We start from the raw sequence: 24,980 nt of genomic DNA on the forward strand, positions 1-24,980 counted from the left end.
GCGGTGGCCGCATTTCGACGCGGGATGAATGCAATAATGTTTTTGTACCCTGCATGGGTATACGCGTTAAAAAAATATTTATAAAAAAAAATCTCCTCAGGCGGTTAAGATCGATCCGGAGTCCTCCCACTACGGTGTACCTCGTAAGCCGCTGTGCAATATCGGGTCGCTAAACTCTCTGCATTTCATTCCTTCTTTTTTTTTTGCTTCTTCCTTCCTTTTATTTTTCGATAATTGCACGTTTCATTCACCGCACGAATTGCTCGAAGCGATGCGTAGTTTTCACCGTGCAAAATAATAAATAAACATAGGAGGCCTCCTCTGCAATAAGATGCGGAAAAAGAAGGGAAAAAAAAACAAAAAACGGAGAAGCTGTTCCTTCGTGCGAGTTTTCGTGGCTCACTCACTGATGTGCCTGAAAGAAAAGACGTAAAGTGGCGCAAGTTTACCACCGGTGACCTTGACGCACAAGGAAAAAAAAAAAAACCACGGAGACTCGGTTCACGTGCGGTGTCGTACCGTCCGTGGAAATCTTTTTTCCCTTCTTTCTTTCTTTCTTTCGAAACCATAGTGTACTATTATATAGCGAAAACGAGCATAGGCAAGGCGCTAGCAGCGGAGGCACTTACAAGTGTCCGCATTGATCGCGATGGCATTGCCTGGCCTGCTAGCTCAGTCGGTTAGAGCGTCGTGCTAATAACGCGAAGGTCGTAGGTTCGATCCCTGCGCAGGCCACAGCTCTTTTTTTTTCTTTACAGAACTGTTGACATAAAGCAGCTTTTTCCGTGTAAATACGGAAAACAGAACGGAAAACTTCCCGCGAACTTGAACTGCAAGTGCCGCATTTTTTTCTCCCTTCAGGCTGTCATACAAAAAAAAAGGATGTGCCAACTCGCCCGGCAACATGCTGTGCTAGTATTAAACTGAACATGTGTAGAAGTAATAATAGTAGTAGTAGTATACAGTAATCTGCTGTGCCACGCTGGCACGGACCCAGCTTGGACGATGCCGCGAATTATATGGCATTGTAGGAATTTGAGCACACTTAAATGGTAAATTAAGCAGAGCGCAAGTTGAAATAGGTGGGTCGGAATCGAAACGAAAAGGAAACGGAAATTTGAGTGTGAAGATATAACAATTGCGAGTGAAGATATAACGTCGAGCAATAATAATAACAATAATAATAATAAAAGGAATCGTGGAATAAGTTCGTTCAAGAAAAGCATAATACCGCGTCAACTTATCGGCGTCCACGTACGCCGTCGCAGCCATGGGCGCGGAGAGGTCGAGCCACAGAACACCTATACAAACTTAGAGAAGGGAAACTGTACCTTCCACAGTGCTACGGAAATAAGCGTAGCGGTGGCGTTGTGAACTAAAGTATGTGACCACGGGTGGCGCTGTACAACAGGAAACGGAAAAGGGGTTTTGCACACGCTTTACCAGGTGTTCTATGGCTTTACTGGGTTTCTGGCTCCTGCGCCTCGATCGTGCTCCCGCCAGTTTAGTTGCCGTGTAGCAAACGTAGCGCCTTTATTAAGTAGGCGCTACGTTTGCCACACAGCAACCAAACTGGCGGGAGCACGATCGAGGCGCAGAATACATGTAGCGCTGAGTCATATCGAGTTAAGGCACACTCTGAATTGACTTTTAAGGGCATCCCGAGCTGTTTTTCGTTTATTACGCCGCCGTTACGCCGAGTTGTGCCGCCGCGCTCCAGCTGTTGCATTTCGTGTAGGGCTACTGACAAAATGCGGTTTCCAGGTGGCACGATGGCCTCCACTGGAATAAACGCACACGACACCAAAGATTGAGTAAGCCTGAAAATATTTTATTTGCATTTTACAAGTACAACAAAAAGCACACGTCTACGCATCCACACAAACGCGGTTACATAGTCAAGAACATAGGCAAGAAATGGCTCATTAATAAGGGTAGCACAAACGCACCAGAAAGAAGACCTAAGCAACAAAACGTACGGTCGGCTGCTAAGTATAATAATTTCCCTGTCACCGCGTGTCACTTTTATACAGCATCTTTACAGCACTACCAGGCCGGGTAGTTTGGCGGAAAGAATGCAACAGCTTACGGCCGTCAGCTGCCTCTGTCATAATTATCCTAATCTCCGCATCAACGTCGTGCAAGTCCGCATACAGGCATCTGTATCTGAACCATATATGTGCCAGCTTAATACATGTATAGTGAAATTATGACAACCACTGCGTCTTATCAAACGTATTGGTTTTGCAAATGCGCATTACAGCTGACGGAACGACATACTGTAAGTGAAGCACAAGAGAACAAGGACAAAAGGAGGATACAACACTTGAAGAAATGAAGAATTAGTAGGCGTACAGCAAACAAGCGATGACGGAGAACACACAATGATCGGGTGTTCTGTGACATCGCTTTGCGTATTTACGGTGTTATGGAGATCAACGGCATAAAAACGTACCTTCAAGCGTACTCCCTCAACCTCCGCCGCATTCATCATGATAATCAACGCCTAAACAAAATGAGGCACTATTTTTTGCCAAGAGTAGACCTCTTTACAGCAAGTCTATGTAATGACTCGCAGACGAAACCAGCATGCTTTCGAAAATGTTTTACCGCCGTAGTATTCGAACGCCAACGGCCAGGAAACACATCGATGCCAATAGGCTGTCGGCTGTCGGTGGTTAATCAAGTACAAAAACCTTGACGCTATGACTAAAAAGCAGCTTCAACAATCAAATTTTAAAAAAAATCAACTGCCTATTTGCCTGAGGTAACAAAACATCTTTAGACACCTCGATTGTTTATGTCAATGGTTTGTGTAAAGTAAAAAATTCACCATGTTTAGCGCCCCTAGCAGAGAAAGCACAAACTAAAGTATTTGACCAAATTACAGTAACTCCACTTGCGCGCTTACGCTGAAACGCGCCTCGATTGATTTTTCGCCCTCTGTGGCCATTTGTTGAACTTGAGAGTGTACGGGGCCTGGTCGAGCTATCTAAGCCTGTCTGTACTTTCTTGAGCGCTATCCGAGCAGCGGCCGCCTGGCGGTTGCTTCACCGCATTCTGCGTAAAAACGAAGCGGTTCGGGCGTCGGGAACAGCGGCGGCCGCGCCGTATTCCATCCACGCCCCGCCGTGCGCATGCAGGCGCATTGTTTTGACGTCGAACGTGCGCGCAATCTACGTGCGCTTCTCTGTAAGCTCGATTTCCGGGACGTTCGCTAGAAGGTCGGTGTCTGTCGTCGGTCGGTGGCGTCATCCTCGATCTCGGGATGTGGAAAATCGTTCTTATTACGTATACATTTACGTTACGAACCCGGAAATATATATATATATAGTCATATCATCAGAAGCCAACAAACACTGACACCAAGGACAACATAGGGGAAATCACTTGTGCTTAATAAATGAAATAAAGAAACTATAAATTAATGGAAATTAAAGTGGACGAAAAACGCGAAATGCGAAGGTTGTGGGTTCGGTTCCCACCTGCGGCAAGTTGTTTTTTCGTTGCCCTACGTTGCCCTTGGTGTCAGTGTTTGTTGGCTTCTTATGATATGACTAATAAAAATCGGGCCCCTCGGTTAACCCCCTTTCTTCTCGTTCATATATATATGTATATGTGTGTGTGTGTGTGTTTCTTTTGGAGAGGGGGGGGGGGGGAGGTTGAGGTGCGGGCCTTGCAGGAGTAAATGCGGTGGTGCTTTGAAGTCCGTGACGTCACGCTGGAATACTTTGTCGGTCTAAGCTGGTTTTATAGTGTTCATGAATTTTTGTGTGAACTAGATCTCGGTATTGGAAAGGCACTTCGCGGGGGATTTCGGTCATCTGTGAGGACGCAACGTTCGGAGACCTGCATTGGCGAGAATTTTCGCAAAAAAAGAAAAAATGCTCGCGGCAACATTATTAATGCGCTTGAACCGCATTCTCGCCGTTTTGCGCCCGTTTGACGTTGAGTCCGAGCGGAATGAATTTGTGTAACGTATAATTTCTTACTCGTGAATTCCGAAAATGAGTAAAAGCGACACTGGGTATGCCCAAGCTGAGGGACGTTATAGCGGGTCGGCCTGCGAGCGAATGCTGCAGTCCAAATCAAAAGTTAACACTCACTTAGGTACTCTTACGTGATTCGAATGCGAAAGCATGAGGACTTGTCTATATAATCGTCTTAAGTTAATCCAGCTCATTTTACCACTTCAGAGAGTGGGCCAGGTACTTTCTTTTCTTCCCCTTTTCCAGTGCGGGTCACGGCGTCCGTCCGACGCCGTGGGTTCTCGCCGGGGCATTCGGTATAGTGCGAACCGCGGCGGGTCCGGCGCTCTGGTACCGTCGGGTGACACCGCCGGATCTTCCGCTTCGTGGGTCCATATAATGCCGTCGCATTACAAACTGCGCAAAAGGGTCTCCGGGAAAGTTGCGAAAAAGCCTCCCGTCGACGTACCCCTCTCGCCGGCACATTTATTCGGCCGCATTGCGAAAGCCGCTAAATACCGCGCGCCTAAATCGCGCGACTGCGCGCATGCCGAAGTCGTTTGGCGTGATCGCCTCGTTCCCCATCCCCCCCCTTTCTTTTTTCATTTTTCTTTCTTCTCCCATACTATAAGCGCTGGATCTTTCCGAGCTAGCGCTCCCTTGCGTGTCCGCGCCTTATTTTGGAAATATGCGCAGAGGACATGGGCTTCACGCAGGGGCTCGCAGTCACCCCGGTTTGGCCAATCCGGGGGGTGACTGATTCATTCGTGACAAGGCGCCAGTCCTGTCGTGTGCGTTCCTTTCGTCTCCGTCTTTAGCGCGTTTTTACGAAAACGGTCGCGATACGCTAACCACTGCAAGGAGTCACGTGGTCGGCACAGCCGGGCGAGCGTCTGCGCAGACACATCCCCGCTTCCCTCTCGAGGCAAGGAACGACAGACTATTGAGCTGCAATGCTACGAAAGCCAGCGACGCGTTGAGGGACCCCTAAACCACTTCCGACATTTTTATGCGAAGCATATTACGAGAGCTCAACCCAGCTCCTCAGGCGCGGCGGTGTCGCCTTCATTACCACGTGACACCGTGACGTCACGACAGAGGAGAAATGGGGCTCCAACTCGCGCCGTCGCTCGCGGCGTCGCGGCGGTATATAAGCAGCTGCGCTTGCCTCTGCTTGACACTCAGGAGGTGAGATGCCTCCTGGAGACAGAGCTGCTCGTTGGAATGAGAAGCGAAGGTTGCGGCGTGCTACATAGACTGAGTTTCTATAGGTGGCTTTGGCTCAACTCTTGCAAGATGGGCTGGGTGGGAATCGAACCAGGGTCTCCGGAGTGTGAGACGGAGACGCTACCACTGAGCCACGAGTACGATGCTTCAAAGCGGTACAAAAGCGCCTCTAGTGAATGCGGTGTTGCCTGAGAAACGAGCCGTTTCTAAGGCTCAGGCGTCCGTCGCTTGCTCAGGCGCACATTTCGTTGCCGCGCCGAACGCTGCGTTGCTCGACGCTGCTCACCGCGTCCAATGCGGGGCGCGTAGTCGCTGCGCCGTAGCCCATTGTCTTACACCCCTGGGCGGGTTGACGGGAACGTTGTCGCGTTCCACTCTTGAAGGCGAAGCAGAGTAACGCATGAGTTGTTTCTTCGTCTAGCCGAACCAAATATAGCCAAGCAACAGCAGTTCACCAGGCTAAACAGTGGTTCAACAACTAAAATGAAGGCTAGTATGCTTCGCATCCTGGGCTTAACCTTAGCTAAGCCTCAGCCATTTTTTTTTTTCACATTTCAAGAAACGCGCATCGGGTAGAGAAAGCATCGGGTGAGAACGGTACGCATAGAGGGAACAGCACAAGTGCAAAAAAAAAAGAAGAAAAAAATCCCGTGCTCTTCCTCTTGTTTTTCCGGGGCCTTCTTCGCGCTTCGTGACGTCACCAGGTTACCCCCAATTCACGTCACTGGGGTAAAAAACTGTCGATTAGACGGTTGTACGCAAGTGCCAACATGAGTTGTGTTCTTACGCTGTCAGTCCCTGTCGATTTATTGTGCGATGTTATCGAATAGACATGACAGTAGCCGACTGTGCACATTACCTCCGATCTCGAATGGAAGGGTACGTGATGTGCGCCACTGAAACTTTGTGGCGGTTCATTCACTCTTAATGAGATACTCTAATTCGTGAAAACGTTATGGATCACCAATTGGCCCGAACTGCCACTCTTGTGAACTTTTTGAACCTTCAATTTATTCATAGTCAGGCGGAGTGCGATATAGATGGTGTCTACAATGTTTTAGAAAAGATCTAGTACACTGTATTAGGACGGATGGGTGTGAATGGGGGTGGGTGGATGGACAGAATTAAGGGGGGGGGGGGTACATGGACGGCTGCTGGGTAGATATCCTCACGCCCGCACAGGGTGGCGCCCCCTGGATTTAAAGTGCGGGTTTTAAAGGCCATTATTTTGCGGGTTGAATGCGGTGGAAGTGATTTCGGGAGCCCGAAACGCGTCACAGACGTCGGTTTTTGGACACCGCCCATTGGGGGCAGGCAGTGCAGGAACCTTCTTTCTGGTGTAGTGACACCACCCGTAGCTTTCGCTGCAGCCAACACCATCTGTGCACTGCGTGTGTTCGGTGAAAGTATACGCGGCTAGGAGGAGCGTCAGTCGGGAGGGTAGCGAATGCGAGCGGGACACTGCAGCGACCGCTGCGCCTGGCAACTTTGCCTTTACTGCACCGTTAAAAAAAAAGTTATTGCGGCTAAATGTTCATTGTAGACTAGTACGCGTTAGCAACTGTGTAACGAACCTTCGAGCTCAAGCTGGTTTGGGGGTTCTTTAAAAGGTTCGCGAGTCCCGTGCTGGGACTGCCAAGTAAGAAGCATAATTTACAAGGGGGAAAAAAAGAGAGAGAGACGAGAGATGTACTATCCATGACGCGTCATTGTCTCCGTCTCTGTTTCTTTTCTTTTTTTCCTCTTGTGAATTAATCATGAGCGAGTTCCAAGTCGTCCGGTGCTCCACTCGTATTTCAACGCACAGCATAGTCTCTGAGAGCAGAATGATTCGGCATAGCACTCGCGTCCACCGTTCTATGTCTCCCTCGATCGAGGCTCATTAGGTGGCTTTGTGCCTTATATATTCGAGAGAGAGAAAAAGCGGAACGTTCAGTTGAACGTTCGTGGACAACGAACCTCGTTCAGTCTTCCGCATTGACACCGGAAAAGCTGCCTTAGGGCAAGATTTTATTAGGGTAGAAAAGTGCTGCAGAAATTCGGAGAACTGTCTACTAATGCATAAGAGCTCCTTGGCTCGGCTGCTACTTCGCTTTTGCTCACTTATTTAGCCAGCTTATGCATGTCTACCCATGGCTACCAATCATCTACCATTACACTGTTATAACAATTACATGTGTTAGCTCAGCTATTTATGCATTTATTCTGCACATGTAAGACGTCACGGGACGGAGAGATTTTGCTGGTGTAATCGCCAAAGAATGCTTACGCATTAAAACGAGTGCTTCGAATAGTGAATTCTCGAACCGACTAGCAGTGACTATTCGATTCGTATTAGAAAAAAACATTCTAATACTCTCTTTAAGACGAACTCGAAGGGACGATGAAAATTTGTTCGTCTTACCAGAAGAATAATTGACATGACCAGGTGCATCCAAATAGCTTACTACAGAACGGTAAATGAAGCAGACTTACAACGGCGGAAAAACGACATAAAAAGCGTTTATTTAGTTGAACTTAATAGGTTCAAGTGGTACCCTTGCTTGGTTTCATCCAGTCCGTGACGTATGTTTGTCGCTTCTGTGCAAATCAGAGTAGCCACAAACGATGTCATTTCACCTAATGGCCTTAAAAATTGTTCTGTGCCTTTGTGCTGCTGGAATAAGTTCACTAGGTAGTTCAAGCAGCCATCTGCCGCCTCATAGGTCGTCGGTGCAGGCCCCGAGCTATCGAAAGTACAAAGGAGCGCGCTGAGCTCGGGCCGAAGCAACGAGCAAAGTCTAGGTTTTCGTTGAGCGCAGTGGGGAACGAGAAACGAGGCGAAGCGTCGCGGATGAGGAAGGTAGGCGGAGGCGCGCTGGGTTGACCTAAAGCCCCTGCCACTCTCCTCCTCCGCCTTCACTCCTCCTCGTTTTTTCTCTCTTTCGCGCTCCCTCCTCGACCGTGGCGCCACCTTCATTGCTCGAGCGTAGCAACGGCCCCAACATGCGCTCCTCGCCACTCCGTAGACGCTTCTCGAGCAAAAATGGCGCTGAAGCAAGGCGCGTGGGCCCACGTGACGCTATTAGGCCAATAGCGACGCGGCGGCGGCCTCGGCCAGAGCGCGCGAGGAGGAGGCGGCATTCTTCAAAGCGTGGCACTACTTTACGAAGTTTAAGGGGCTTTAGGTTGACCTCCTCTGGCAGTTGCCTACAGGCTTTTTTTTGCGATGCGGACATAGCGGGTTCGTCTCACGATAACATCGTCATCGTGCGCCGTGCGCTGTGTGTGCGAGTGGAAGCGTGCGACAGTGAGCCGACGATGGCGCCTCAGTCTCACGTGCGCTAAAACCCCTTAAACTTCGTAAAGTAGTGCCACGCTTTGAAGAATGCTGCCTCCTCCTCACGCACTCTGGCCGAGGCCGACGCCGCGTCGCTATTGGCCTAATAGCATCACGTGGGCCCTTGCGCCAAGCATTAGCGCCATTTTTGCTCGAGAAGCGTCTACGGAGTGCCGAGGAGCGCATGTTGGCGCCGTTGCTACTCTCGAGCAGCGTAGGCGGCGCCACGGTCGAGGAGGGAGCGTGAAAGGGAGGAGAAACGAGGAAGAGTGAAGATGGAGGAGTGTCGCTACTTCACGAAGTTTAGGGGTTTTAGCGTGCGCAAGGGTTGGAAGGGAAGGGGAAGCGCGCCGTCTTTCGTCGCACGTGAAGTGTCGTCTAGACCCCGACTGACGGCAGGACTACAAGTAAAAAACAGGCTTTATTCCAGACACATCTGGTCGACGTCTTCTCCAGTCAGAGAGCTCATGGATTCACGCGCCGTGCCGATTCGCGTATGCACAGTTCTGCAGTGGGCGCGATACGGCACTTCCTTCTAAGATCTGTTCGGGGGTTTTCCTTTCCGAGTTGATTGTCTGGGTGGGTTCGGGTCTACTTGAATACTCACAGGTTGACCTGCACTCGGCTCTATGTCCGTTCGCTCGCAGACTTCGTCTTTCGATAGCTGATCAGGTTGCAAACATCCGCCGCTGTCCCCCGTTTCACTCTCCCTTTGTTGTTACGGCGATTTCCTGCTGAACCTCCCGAAGTCACACTTGGTGTCGACCGTGATCGAGCGTCCACCAGCAGTGGCAGTCACTGTCAGCCATCTCTGTCCAGTGCGGTTAAACAGTCGGGACCAGACGCGCGTTACGGGAGGAAACAACGGGGTAGGTGGTGCCGATACCTGACTGGAACACTTGGGCCCCCTTGATCTGGCAAGTGAGCACTTAGCATGGTCCTTGGTTGGGCGCCCAGCAACATCTCTGCAGGCGATCTGCCGTCCTTTGTCGGTGTTATCCTGTAGCGAAGCAAGGATTTAGTGAGTCGACATTGCAGTGACCTTGCTTTATTTTTCTTTAGTGCTTTCTTTTTGACGGCATGCACCGTGCGCTCTGCTGCCCCGTTCGACTGCGGATCATAAGTTGCAGTTGTTGCGTGACGCACATAGTTATCTCGGAAAAATATCTTTGTCACTGCGTTGGTAAATCCGGGTCCATTATCGGACACGGCTGTGTGAGACAGGCCGAAACGGCTGAAAATGCCCCGAAGCACTTCTAGCGTGGTATCAGCCGTCGCAGTTTTGAGCGGCGTCGCCTCTATGCATTTCTTCCCTGTGTCCACCAGGACAAGGATCATAAGTCCCTCCACCGGACCAGCAAACCCGACGTGCAGCCTTGACCAGCGCTTGTTGGTTTCCGGCCAACTTGAAGGAACCTGAGCCGCAGGTACTGGCAGTTATTGCACACATTGCGGACTTTTTACCAGGCGCTCTCTATCGTGGTCCAGACCCCGATACCAAAAGACCGTTCGAGGGAGGCTCTTCATTGCTGTAATGCCCGGATAAGTTTCGTGCAACACTTGCAGCACGAAGTAACACGTCCTCTAAGTCAAAATAACGCCGTGTGCCCTATAAACTAATCCGTCACTCACTGTCAGTTCGTGTCTACGAGGGAAGAAAGGTTGAAAACACTTCTGCCCTCAGTTCTCTTGGCCAGCCTTGCAGGTTCCACGTGTTTACCTGACGACGCAGTCTGTCTTCGGCAGTGTTGGCTGCTAGCTTCTGGGGACACAGCGAAAAATCGCTCAATGCTTGTGCGGGCAGCACGTATTCCACGGACGTATTTCCTCCTGCACTTTCTAGACTGGGCAAAGGTGAGCGGCTCAAGGCATCGGTATTAGTGTTTAGCTGTCCCTTCCGATACTCCAATTCGTATTGACACGTGGACCAGGGCAACGCCCAGCGTTGAATCCTGGCTCCTGCCGTTTGCGGAATAGGCTTATCCTGGTGAAAAAGCCCGGTCAAAGGCTTGTGATCGGTTACCAATGTGAAACGGTTGCCAAAAAGATAATCCCAAAACTTGGTCACACCAGAAACTAATGCAAGACCTTCATTTTCCAACTGCGAGTAGTTTCCCTCTGCTGCCGTCAATGTTCTCGACCGGAAACCTATCGGGTAATGTTTACAGTTGATACGATGAGAGAGCAGTGCACCCAAACCGTACATCAACGCGTCACATTCAAGCCTAAGTGGTTTACCCGGGTCATAATGAATGCGAAAGTTCGCCTTTTCATGGCATTCTTCGCTTCTTAAATGCACTTTCTTGGGCGCCCGTTCCCATTTCCAGGCAACTCTCTTCGTCAACAGGGCATACAGTAGTGCGAGCATAGTTGAGAGGTTGGGCAAGAATTTTGAGTAATACGTGATCAAACCAAGAAAAGATTTCATCTGGCTCACCGACGTTGGTACCGGTGCGCCTAGTATGGCACCGAGGTTGTCTTGCAAAGAATGCAGACCTTTTCGTCGATTAAGTGCTCGAGGAATGTCACTTGCTTTACCTGGAACCTGCATTTGGCTTTGTTCAGATTCAGGCCGTTTTCATGCAGTAGCAGGAACACTTGTCGCAGTACAGTCATATCACGCTATATCATCCAGGTCATATCATCCAAGTAGACTTTCACCCCTGGAAGGCCCTACAGAACAGATTGCATGCGCCTTTGGAACAGAGCTGGTGCTGAAGCGGTTCCAAAGTCAAGGCGATTATACAGGCCCTTATGCGTGTTGAGCACTGCTATCTTTTTAGCTTCCGTGTCTAGAGGAAGTTGGTTGTATGCGTCGCGTAGATCCAGCGTACTAAACACTTCACCTACTGCTAGCGCTGCAAACATATCGCCGACTTTCGGCAAAAGATGCTGCTCTAAGTAAGTCGCTGGGTTCACCGTTTACTTGAAGTCCCCGCAGAGCCTTATGTCGCCGTTCTTTTTCGCCACGGGAACTACCTATGTTGCCCATTCAGAGAGACTGATCTGGGAAAGCACGCCTTCTTGCACCAGGCAATCAATATCTGCTGAAACTTGTGTACGTATTGCATAGCGCACGATTCGGGCTTTGCGGAAACAAGGTCGAGCACCTTCCTTGATGCGCAGCTTCATAGGCGGACCTTTACAGAAATCCAGCTTGTTGTCAAACAGCTGCGAAAATTCGTCAAGTAGCGTTCTCACCTGTGCATCCACTTGGATGAAATGTACGCTCGAACGCCTTTGGCATCCAAGAGAGACTTACCGGCCTTGCAAAATTCCTCTATGGTACGCCGATCGCAGAGAAGTGGTCCTCGACAGTCCGCTACCACTGACGTGCTGCTCGCAGTTGTCGCCCCAGACTTCACATCCATGCATAGTTAATTGGCCAACGATGGGCAGGGAGCCAAGAAAACACGATAGCCCCAAGGAAGTTCTTCCGGAACTGGCTGTATACCCTCTATGGCGTTTCGTGTATATCTTTGGTACCACACTCACCGGCAAGCCAGTGTCGATGACCAGCTTCCGGCCTCTCCACGTCAAATCTTGTTTGAGAGGCCGCGACATGGCTCTCTCAGCCGTGCTGTGCGCTACCTGGGCAAGCACAAATTCTTCTTCGCTCTGGCTTCCACCTTCGTCCACGAAGTATGTGCCTGTCGTCCTGAAACGGCCCCTGTGATACACCCTATCCAGGTGTCCTTTCCGGCCGCACTGTCGGCATTTGGTGCTTCGATATCGGCAACCGTTGGTATCGTGCGGCCCGTGGCACCGTTCGCACAGTGGGCGACTGCTTTACAAGTTTCTGATTGCTGTTCGTGACTTCCAGCTCCGCTGTGGCTGGAGGACCTTAATGATGCCGCTTCCGTTCCCCATTCTCCTGCATGTATCGGACGTCTTCGCGCGGCTTCTCGGAAGTCCTGGCGAACTCGTCAGCCTTCTCCAAGGTCAGCTTGTGACGCGTCAACAAGGAACGCCGTGCGCCATCGGGCAGAATAGCGCCAAACGACGCGGTCTCGTAACATACACGGTTCATCATGCTACCGAAGTTGCAGCTTTCGGCAAACCTCCCGAGTTTGGCGATGAAGTATCGCACACTTTCGCCTTCCTTTTGCTTCAGCATAAAAAAAAACGCGTAACTGGCTGCAATTTCATTAGCCTGCGGGTTGTACTGATCTTCCAAACAATTCACATCGTCGTAGCTTAAGCTGCTGACCGAGGTAGAGGATGACGTCCTTGCAGAGCTCGCACGACGCTGTCGCTAAGCGAATATATCAGTAAGGCGCGGCGCCTCATGGGATCTGTTACTTCATGTCCTTCGAAGTAGGCTTCCAGCCGTATTCGGTACGTACCCCAGCTTCCCTCTGTTCCGTCGAAAACTGGTGGGCGCGATGCGGCAGCACGCATGACACCGAGGAAGGGGAGGGAGAGGGGGCGTTGTACTTAGGCTGCGCGCGGTCGCGCGGGCTGTATTTGAACGGCGACATAGTCTAGGTGGACCGATAGCTCGTAGCTTTGCGTGCGTTGGGTTCTGGGCGCTCGGTATGCGTGGAAGCAATAGACAGCACGAAGGTCACTTCGCTCGCTGATGCTGCCGCGGTTCCTCACGGCTGCGTTTTGACAAAGAGCGTCCGCGGTCATCGAGTTTGACGTGTCCACTATTGTTAATTTAGTAAGCGAATGTTTACAAGAGGTCCTTCTACTCCGGCGGCTGCAGCGTATGGCGCAGCCGCGTGAGCCGTGTCTCGAATACGATCTGCGATGCAGACAGTGTAGGCGTCTGTAGGCTCACCGAGGGCTGATAGCTTCGTGTGCGCTATAGCACCCATACGCTTGCGCGTCAGCCGCGTTCATGAAATGCAACGTCACTCTAACTTTTTTGTTTTGTTTCCTCCTCTTGTTTTCGATCGCCTCAGTTCAAGGGCAATGTGCGTTGCTGTTCTCCAGTAGGGTGCTTCGATGCGCGCGCCCCCAGGCGTGGCGCATCGAGGAACCCTACTGATATTTTTTTTGCGTTGTGTCTATGGAAAATGAAACAAACGTTCCCATGTTCGTTATATGCGAGAATTTGTCTTAACTGAGTTCACTTAACCGAGCTCACTATATATATATATATATATATATATATATATATATATATATATATATATATATATATATACATATATATATATATATATATATTAGGGTTCATAAAAAAGTGGTGCTGGCTCTCATTTTTATTATACCGGGCTTCATCTTCCTGCACAGTATATTAGATATTAGGGCGTTACGTGATGCGCTACCGTCATACTATATAGCGGATGCGTTTAACCCTCCGCGCACATACGCCGGCTCTTCGCGCAACCGCAGTACACATGCCGAGAGGTTTGACATTTTCGCATACCTTCATGTCGTACCGTGCTATAGAAGCATGTAATTAATCGATGCAGTGAAGAATTGGGACTTCGGTGTGTTCCACATCACCAGCTCATCACAAACTGAACTGAAATTGTTGGCGTACCCTTTGTAACGCGCAATACGTTTAACGCCAATGCTGTGGCGTTGTCTGCTATATGTGGAAATTGAAGCACTTTCTCGGCTCAGCTGAATAATGATAAATATTGCTGATACTTCGTCGTCAGCTTGACGTAGGACCGAAAGGCGTCTGATTTTACAATTCATTTTATTTCTGGCTTGTCGGAGTGCGAGTAAGAGCAAAGGCCAATTGGGACCGAAGCGGGTGGTCTGCATGGGCTAGTCTGGGTGCCGCCGTGTTGTATCTATGGTAACCTGGTATGCGGTTGCGCATACCACTAAGTGTACTACTTATCACGGCAACGTGTCGCACTAAGCTAAACCTTTCTGTTGAAAGTGCAGAGTGGCGGTAAGCATAATGGTGACGTGGATGCACAGCCATAATATACATGAAAGAAATCCACTGTAGTTATACACATGGTGTTTCAGCCAGAAAATGTGTTCGAATTCCTTTGATATAGGTAATAATAGGATAACTAAGCGATGTCATCGTTATTATTCATTACCGTAATGTTATCTGCGAATGGTAGTTGGCGTCGAGCCGTTCCAATCGCTCTTCGGCCGTAGACAGACAAAGTTATTTACTATTACAGCTATAATTTATTAATTCAGGTCAAATAGCTTTTTTTTCTTCTGCTTTAGTGTCCCTTGAAAGGCCATGGATGTAGAGAAAAATAAGTTCAGCTGTATTAGCAAATTACCCTTCTACAGGAGAAAGAAGGAAAAAAAAGGGGGGGGGGGAGACGCTTAGTGCGAGTAATTAAGATGCTTGCTTGATGCGCCAGAAAAGACGCAGGAACGAAAGACGGGTGGCGATATAGGGTTGCCAAAACGTCCCGAATTTAGCTGGACAGGCCCGCGAAATCCATGTCAGTGCTCCTTTAAACATCTATTTACCCAAGTCGGTGGGCTCCGAAAATGGCTTCTCTAAACCGACAACTTACTTAAACCGGAAACACGTGGGAATAACATTACGTTTAGGCAACAGCAAGTTCAAGTACAAAAAACGTGTAATGTTCGCCTGCGTGTCCACTTATCCTGACAGTGAGCACGTTGACGGCCTCTTTTGCGTGCTTTCATGGACGCGATATTTCCGCGCGACTGGCCGCTCGTGGCACATTGCTTGCATTCGCGGGCTTCTTTCGCGCCCGGGAAAAGTCTTATGCAGCACGTATTAAGCAGCAGAAAGCTGCATCGGGAGTTTATCATATTGCTGTACAATTTTCTCATGGACAATTTCCAACTAACTATAATATTTGAGAAGTTCATTAATCAATGAAGTCTAATGTAAATCGGCGGAATGCAAAAAAAAATTGAGTGTCTCCAAGCGACTGCAAACAACATTACGTTGGTTCTGTCCAGCGACGGGGCATTTGCATATTTTTAAATATTGGTGCGTGATAGTTAAAAAATTAAATTATGGAGTTTTACGTGCCAAAACCACTTTCTGATTATGAGGCACGCCGTAGTGGGGGACTCCGGAAATTTTGACCACCTGGGGTTCTTTAACGTGCACCTAAATCTAAGTACACGGGCGTTTTCGCATTTCGCCTCCATCGAAATGCGGCCGCCGTGGCCGGGATTCGATCCCGCGACCTCGTGCTCAGCAGCCCAACACCATAGCCACTGAGCAACCACGGCGGGTATCGTGATAGTTGGGACACCCTGTATATGGAGACAAAGCGCTGCATGAGCGGAGGTCCGTCTGCGGCGGCTGTTGTGAACCGCGCCCACGCGTCACCCACGCGCTGCTTCTCGCGATCTCCCGATTAGCGAGGCAATCGCGCGACACTTCGCTCCGTTTGCAACGTGCCGCACGAGACAGACTGTCCGCGCCAGCCAATATATCGCGAAGTGAACCACGTATATAGCTGCGCTCTAATTTCCCATTACGAAGTATCGTAATCGTCGGTCAATTTCTTTCGTCCTTTCTCTGTCCTATAAGGCCCCTCGAACCCTTATCGCCTTCCCCATCTCTTTTCGGCCACACTTCCGGATCCCCCAAAACTGCGCTGTATTATGGCCACACGTGGCATTGCTTCGAGCTTTCTAGTAGTACATTATGGGCTGCACGGACATGCGTCGAGAAATAAAAAAGCATTTCGTTAAATCAAGTTTTCACGGTGTATGCGCAATTACTCTCTTGTTTCAGGGTATCCTCGCCTCGCTTGAAATGTCCTTGCAAAGCGGGGCGATACATCCTCTCGTCTCGCGTAGAGTCTGACGTCAGTCGAGTCGGATTACCGTTCGATCTTGGTGCATTCTAATATATCGTAGCATACGTAACGTACGCTGGCACGCGTCCACATGCACGGTCCCTATAAGCAGCTCGGTTAAGCGCGCCGCGCGCGCGGATTTACGTCAGGAGACGCGCGCTATATATTGGCCTCGAGCTCCACCACTGGAAAAGCTGGCGCCACCATCGGCGTGACGTGCTAGGAGGGATCACGTGGACATAGCGGCCGCGTCGGCTGCTTCGGGCGCGCCGAAGCGAGCTGAAAACGAGTTTAAATTCCCTCGTACGCTGCGGTCCTCATTTAGTGGCAAAATTTTCCCGCTTCGAGTGTTTCCTTTACAATGCTTGAAAGCACTACAATAGGTAGTGGCTGCCTTTGAAGGCGCGCAACATGGTAGGCTACTGCTCGGTGCCGCAGGGCCGGACGCACGTAACGGAGGCCGGTGTCAGCCTTATTCACACGTAGCCGCAGGACAAGGAGCTGTGTGAAGCTTGGCTCGCGAAACATAAAACCGGCAAACAGTCATCGGCTACAACTTGGGTATGCAGCAAGCACAGACGCGAGGAAGATTTCTGCTACGGCGCCCGGTCTGCGATGTTCTGAAAACGCGCACTGAGACGCTCGCCCGAGTCCGCTGCCTGACTAATGTCATGACGGTTTGGTCTATGAACTTGTCGATGCTATAGATACTGGCAAGTTCGGTGGAGTGGAAAGGCAGCGGTAAGAAGCACATTTAAAAAAAGCATGGCATATGGTCATGTTTGTGTTATGAATTAATGCACTGGATTACAAAAAAGGAACAGCGGGAAATTGCACGCTGAGAACACCGATAAACAGACAGTGCGACGCAACTCGAAAAATAGCATTGAAAAGTCAAAGAATCTAGAAGAAAAAAAAAAGATTGAATCGTCGCGACGGTACATCACAGTCCCCGTAGGCGTCGAAGTCTCTACAATGAAATTATTTTTGAACAGCTCTGATAGCGCCCACGCAACAATGGTTGCTTGTATACTGCCAATGCTCATATTCTGCGGCCTAAAGCTCATGGCACGGTGCGAAAACGCGCGCGCGGAGAAAGCGAAACAATCCGCGGACAAGCACGCAGACGCGCAGTCGGTCACTGCGAATCTGAGCGATCGCTGCATTGAGGCTTCATTCTATTACGCTCCATTTAGTTATACAAACACTATAAGAACATATTTCACATAGTTTGCTCTCAGCGTTTACCTACCTTTCACGCAAGAAGCCGGTTCGGGAGACTCTATCGCGGCGACCGCGCGCAGTGGCGTTCACTGTACGTATTCGGTAAAGAGATAGCGTCTGTAAACGATTCTGTGCTTTCAGTTTGCCCAAGATTATTATTTAAACAGTAAACAACTTCTCTCGTTTCGAAAGTACTTACAGAAATGTCCGGGAGAGCTCGCGCGTGGTGTTTTCAGTGAGCGCTGACAGTAAAACCTATGAGGAGCGCGCCACGTGATCCCTCATACTACGCCAGCGAGGCGCTTCCGATAGATGGCGACTCCGTAACTCCTCGCCGCCAATAGTGTCCACCGTGGCGGGGGCTAGAATGTTATCGCCGTGTGTGCGCGACCGTGGAATACTTATAAGCGCTAAAACATAAGCGGGAGGTGGGGGAGGTAGCTGAGAGTGATTAGGTAATATGGCCTGACAACATTACACTGACGTCGGGGCGTAAGGGAAAGCACGGACACGCGCACTGCTGCTTTCGAGCTGAGCTGTCGCAGTAAATTTATTGCGCCGATCTTTTGTTTCGTGTGCGTGGTTATTGAGATGAAGAATGCGGAGGAGTTGTCTCCCTCTGCTGGCGACGGCTACCCCTTTTCGCTTTGATGGATAGGAAGTATATGTATACACGTATCCGGTGATGCTTAAAAGAACTAAAATAAAAGAAAATGACAACCATTCCACTCTGTGAAGATGGAATGGCAGCGGAAGCTGACGACAAAGCTCTCAAACGAAAAGCAAAGTGCTTTCGTTTCCACTCCATCTTCACAGAGTGGAATGGTATTTTTTTTTTCTTTTACGTTGCGAGTCTGGCGTCGTTGCTCGTTCGGAGGTGCCCGGGCTCGCGATTGTCGTTTTCGTTGGGCATCGAGGGACCGTTCTTCGTCGATGGTCGTTTCGCGCCGGCGCCGTTTGCATTCTCGTTGCTGTTCCCTCCGGCGCTCCTCGTAAGCATGTTGTTCTTCGGGTGTACGAACTATACGTGTCCGCCCCATCGAGAACGCAGCTGTTTTTAGTGCCGATAGCTCTCACGCTTACATAGTGCGATAGCCTTGACGTCACGCTGTTGTCCACGGCGAGCTTTCTAATCTGTTCCGCATTTTGGCATCTGCGCAGCCACACTACGTCCGTGTGGGATTGTTAGAAATCGCGAAGTCTGTTTCTGTTGCCGGACGCCGAAAAACACACGGAAGGCTAGTCACACTGCTGTCGCTGTAAAAAAAAATACACGCAATAGATGAGTCTCTTTGCGGAAGTTCTCGTTTTAAACTAAATCCGTGGATGTCTGGTGCACACAGGTTCCAAATTCGCGAATGAGCCAATTACTCACGACGCAGCAGAGTCGGTAATCGTCAATAATGCCGGCGTCTTCGGAGAAGCGGTGAAGTGCTTTCATAGTGTTGTACACTCTACAAATTTTAACAACCTTAAAAGTGTAAATGACTTCTCCCATGGTGACACCCTTTTTGAGGTTTATTGCTACACCCCAAGCAAAGGGTGCTAACACCCCCACAAAGGAAAGGGTGTTAAAATGGGCCTATGGGCGGTAAATAAGAAGCACCCTTTAAGACATGGGTGTAAAAGAAATGACACGATATGGGTATAACACAGGCACCACCCTTTCAACATGGGTGTAGCATGGACACCACTCTTCCAAAATGTGTTACCCCTGCAAATAAAAATTAAATTAAGGAGTTTTACTTGCCAAAACCACTTTCTGATTATGAGGCACGCCATAGTGGGGGATTCCGGAAATTTCGACCGCCTGTGGTTCTTTAACGTGCACCTAAATCTAAGTACACGGGTGTTTTCGCATTTTGCCCCCATCGAAACGTGGCCACCGTGTCCGGGATTCAATCCCGCGACCTCGTGCTTAGTAGTCCAACACCATAGCCACTAAGCAACCACGGTGATTCCCTGCCAGTATTTTATCGTTCACTACAGTCGTGTAGGTCCCTTACAAAAAATTTTAATAGAAAAGTTTATAGACAGTCTATAGACATTTGCCTATGAACTCTGTACACTGCCTATAGACATTTCTGTAGATTATTCTATAGACAGTCTATAGACTTCTTTGCACTTTTTGTAGACTGGTCTATAAAAAAGTCTAGGCCTATAGACTTTCCATAGATTAATGAAAATTCACGTTTGTAGACAAATGCCTGCAGAACGTCTATAGACAAAAGTGTGTAGGCTTATACAGTTCTACTTTTGTATACTGAAGTCTATGGAACATCTATAGACAAATGTCTACAGACTGTCTATAAATTGATAATTTGTATTTATATAAATAAATATAAATTGTAATAATATATAATAATAATATTGGATGTATATATGTATTTAATAATAGCTATATAAATAAATTCAGACTGTCGAATTTTGTTTACAGGTAATCAATAGGCCTGAAGTAGACAAAAAAGAAACAAGCATCATATCGACTTTTTTATGTAGACTGTCTAAGAATGTCTAAACACCAAGAATGAGCAATAGAGACTGTATTGACTTTCGTCTATAGGCCGTCTAGAGGGGACATAGACAAAGAGAAACAAACACCTTATCGACTTTTTTCTATAGACCGTCTATAGAATGTGAGTAGACAAAACGAAAAAAAAATTTATCGACTCTTGTCTATAGAAAATCTATAGACAAAGAATGGACAAAAGTAAATAGAGACTGTATTGACTTTCGTCTATAGGCAGTCTATAAAGGGGACCTAGACAAAAAGAAACATCTCGACTGTTTTCTATAGAGCGTCATAGAATGTGAGTATACAAAAAGAAATAGAAACCTTATCGACTTTCGTCATAGAGAGTCTGTAGACTTTGTATCAACAAAAGACCAAATCTATAGAAAGGCAAGGTTGTCTATAAAAAGTCTGTAGACTTTCTATAGACAGTTAACTCATTTTTGTAAAGTTTAATGGACCACCTAGGTATTGTAAATGCTGGTTAGCCTCAGCTATGTAACTATATTGTTCAGTATATGAGTCAGAATGTGAGAGGTGTGGCCACATTGCTCCCCTGGTTGAGCATGTAGTACTATATTTAATGTGAGACCCTTTCAGGCAAAAAATTTAATGTTTCGCCATTGTGGCAAGACACACACCCCATGCTTTTCGTAATCTTCATCTGCAGTCACAGTACACTGATACCAGGCTGCACAGCACAGCACTCGTTGGCCCGCCAGTATAATATAAATGCGTAACCTGCCAACGTTCATTTATCATACAACAGTCTTGTTAATATACACCCGTAAAATAAGGGTGTAAATTAAGAGGGCTGGGGTGTTCCAAAGGTGTTTTCCTGTGGAACACGCTTCTATGGAAAAAAGGGCCTTTCAAGGGTGTTTCACACCCAGACGAGTGTGAAAATTTTAAGAGTGTGGTGCATTTTTAATGGCCAAGGGCCTACCACCTTGCAAGTGCAAAGTTGCAATGTGCATAATCCAACCAATGCCTACATCTTCTCTCTCATGCTGAATTCGGGAATTTCATTCATTGTAACTTGCTTTAAAATGTCATAACGACCTAATCCCCTTAGCGAGGACACAATTTAGTGAGGACAGGCAGACTTCTTTGTTTGGGCAAAATGTTTTTCATCGGGCATACTTTTCAGGTGGCTGGATGAGGTGATTTTAGAAAGTACGCTAGATATGAAATGGTTGAAAGTTCTCGTAGAAAGTTCTCACCAGGAATTCACATTGTTTAGCCTGACAAAACTCACCGGTGAGTTTCCTCAAGCTTAAAGGATGTGGACTCGATAATTAATGGGTTAAAAATGCTCACCTAATTGTTCGGCTGAAGAACTGACAATTTCTTAGTCATTTCGCAGCTATATGCACTTTTCATGTCTCTGGGGGTGCTTGAAATGAGAGCTATATTTTCAGTGGACGCTGCATGGAAGCAGACCTGCCAGAGGTTTGATCGCATGGCTGGGTTCGCTTTGTTCTCCCATTTGCTTGAAAGCCCAGTGCATCGAGTGGGTGTACGCGCCTATATGGGGTGCGCGCTGCTCTGTTAATTTCATTCGTGCACTTCACCAGCAGAGCAGCTGAACATAACTCGTACAGTATGAAACTTGTCAGCATTTTGACCGTTGTACTGCAGCTGAAAATAATGCTTTCGTTTCATCTCACTATATTGAGTGCAACATGTAAGACCGTGCATTCTGCCTGCGTGTCCATCTTCCCTCTCTAGCGGTATTTTCTTTTTTTACGTCGGCTGCATACTCTGCACATTACACAAGACATTGTGACTTTATTCTTAACATGCATGGCAGTTGCACAGCTGCCATGATGCGCTGTGTTGACTCTCACATTGGCTGTTGAGAGGTCACGTGTCTTGAAATCTGTGCCGGGAAGGAGACGAATTTAATGTTTTCATCTAGATGATGAAATGTAACGTGGAGCTCAAAATTTTATTGACTTTTTTCTGGTCCTTGGCAGCTATATTGCAACGTTAGCGCTTCAGAAAGGAAGTGAGTGGTAGCGTGCACAAGCCCGTGCAACGCCTCAGTTTCGCGAATATGTGTTGGTGGTCCATGATAGCCGCCGTGTCAACTTGCTGATTGGCTGAAGGAATATCCAATGAGGAGTGTCACAGGAAGGGCCGTTTAGTAAACGTCAATTTCATGTTGGATGACCTTGCGCTGGGTCGTCATTGCAGATATTTTCTGCCACAATTTGTGGTGCGACAAGCCGCGCGAATTAGGCTAATGAGCGGCCATTTGCAATGGCGTTCGAGAGGCTTGCATATAGTTGCATTTTCCCTGTCGTTTGGGGTGATGAAAATCTTTTGTTCATAACACGTGCTCATGCTATTTCTATCACTCCCGGGCGGTGTTGGCATTTGTGTTTGTGGGCATCATTTTTTTTTTAAATTAAGACTCGTTTATTTGTAATAATATTGGTTGAACATTACAAACCTTCTGCAACTTTTTGCACTTTTCTCTACTTTGTATGTATTCTTGTAATCAATATTAATGCCTTTTCACATCACCAGAGGTTATGACAACAGCAGATTTTTTATTTATTAAGAGAAATGTATGCAAGGCGGCACATGGAAGTTTCCTCACATGGTGGGGGTAAGCAGCGAAGTGAACAAGAGATGGCAGCGCCGGCGCTTGCATCGAGCAAGCGAATACCTGTGGCGCTCTTAACGCTATCGGTGATTGAGTCGAACTTTACTCAAGTAATATTTCGCAACAGAAAAATGACATGGACATAAGAGAAGACACACCAAGCGCAATGTTACTTGAGTAACATTTCGCAACAGAAAAACGACACAGACGTAAGAGAAGACACACCAAGCGCAATGTTACTTGAGTAATGGATTACCAACATGCCCGGAATGCTGCTCTCATCGAGTAGAACTTGTTGCTGGGCGACTTGGTTGAGATCTAATAAATACATAGTTGTGCCAACAGAAAAGTTCACTTTAACAAGAAAATAAATCTTTATTTTCCTGTTAGCACAACTATATATTCATTAGCTATCGGTGATATTCGGTCATTTCTCAGCCAGCCGAATCAGGCTGAGTCACTTGCGTTTCATGAGATAGCGATAACGCGGCTTAGAGCGTGCGCTCATCACCACTGGTATAGGCAGTGTATATTGCCCCAAGGTAGGAAGCAAGTGGGTTGGCACCAATATATGATGACTCATTCTGTTCCCAGGGGACACTCATCCTAACTAATGAGGCAAGCAACGGCTTGTATACAGCAGACGACGAAAGCGAGAAGCGTTTTTATCGGAATAATTGTATTCTTTGAGCTAGCTGCTTTATTTTTACTGATAAGGAAAACTGTTTTGCTTTATTAAGAGCATTAGGTTCAGTGCCTTCATTTCAGTTTCATAGACAAAACGTCAAGTTTGCATCACGTCAAGAAAGCAAAATGGGGCCATCATTGCCATTTTGTATGTGTCGCGCCTCGAAGAAAATTAGGGAATGTCCTGAATAGAGCCCTTGTTTGTCATGCCATTTTAACACCTCAGCATTCTTTGGCGAATACCCCAGCCTCGTCACACGAAAACTGTAATGCCTTAAATCTGCACAACAATGGGTAATTTGCAAAGTTAAGACATTTAACCTTTATAATAGTGTAAATGTAGGTGGTTGGTAGTTTTACGAGTGGTAAGGAACATGTTAAAAAAATTAAATAGTACCCATAGAAATACATAGGGCTCCATAGAAAATGCACGGGGAAGCTTGTAGTAGAGGTGGGCCAACTTGAAATTTTAGAATGGCGGGTGGGCAAACTGAAAATTTGGGGGTGGGCCAACTCAAAATTGCATAATTAGTCTTACTTAATTAAACTTCTCAAATATTATAATTAGATGAAAAATGTCAATGAGAAAACTGTAAAGCAACGTGAAAAGCTCCCATTACAGCTTTCTAATGCTCAATATGTGCTGCGTAAGAATGTTTTTTCTAGCATGAAAGAAGCTTGCAAATACACGCAAAATTTCCGTGCGACTGGCCACTCGAGGCACTTTGTGTGTATTCGCAGGCACCTTTCACGCTCGGAAAAAAACTTTTATGTAAAATGTATTGAGCAACAGAAAGCTGTATCGGGAGTTTCTTGTGTTGGTCTACAATTTTATCATTGACATGTTTCATCGAATTATAATATTTGAAAAGTTGATTAATTAATTCATACTATTTACGTAGTTAGGCAGAGCGCGAAAAATAATCTGAGTATCTCCAAGTGAAGGCAAACAACATTACCTTATTGGTTCGGGCCAGCTACATAGCATTTGCATATTTTTGAAATTTTGCCCAAGTTAAGTGAGACACCCTGCATACTAGCTGCTTAAATAGACAGTAAAAGTTATTGCTCCAAGAACGTTGCCATGGTTCGTACCGTGGCAGTTGCTCTTTGAGTGTGATGCCTGCAATGTGTCCTTGTTCAGTTTTTTTTTTATTATTGCCATGCATTATGACGAATGGTGACACTGCACTGTGTGGGGTAAAGTATCCTCTGTCAGGCTATCCTTGGGAACTTGCAATGGGATATTTCTATTCATCATATAGAAATTGAGGGCGGACCTTGCTCAAAAGTGCATAGCTTTTAGTCGAGCGTCCTCAAGTGTCTCGGGTAGAACGGATCGAGAATACACTAGCCACTGAGATTCTTGAAAGCTGCTCTTTAGTGGGATGCAGCCACTGCCGACATCCAGATTTTTCACTTCGACAGCTGAGAGAGCCTCCCAGAGACAGATTTGAATTTTCGGTTTTGGGCCAGTGAGCTTATTACCAGTGAACTGCACTAAAACAATGTGGCGGTAAACATAGCAGCACCGTCATGAATACTGTAAACAATGGATATTTAGATTAGTAAAGGTACAATTATAAACATTGAGGTAATAACAGTTCTTTGCAATGCTGCTGTTCGTTTTCCTTTTTTATGTGTCCATTACATTTTATAGGTCTCGTTGCGTAAACCACCTGCCAAATATTTTTCTTTTTCA

General features: G+C 47.5%; 1 protein-coding gene and 1 non-coding gene across 3 annotated transcripts in view; both read left to right on the forward strand.

Moving 5' to 3' along the window:
- The window catches only part of Agps (alkyldihydroxyacetonephosphate synthase), a 72,064-nt gene that overhangs the window by 11,346 nt on the left and 35,738 nt on the right, over positions 1–24,980 (forward strand). The gene's annotated exons all lie outside the window — the stretch shown is intronic.
- On the forward strand, positions 662–735 carry TRNAI-AAU (transfer RNA isoleucine (anticodon AAU)). The gene has a single exon. It is a non-coding gene; the product is annotated as a tRNA-Ile (tRNA).

The sequence above is a fragment of the Dermacentor albipictus genome, chromosome 8 (genome assembly GCF_038994185.2).
Source record: "Dermacentor albipictus isolate Rhodes 1998 colony chromosome 8, USDA_Dalb.pri_finalv2, whole genome shotgun sequence".
Lineage (NCBI taxonomy): Eukaryota > Metazoa > Arthropoda > Arachnida > Ixodida > Ixodidae > Dermacentor > Dermacentor albipictus.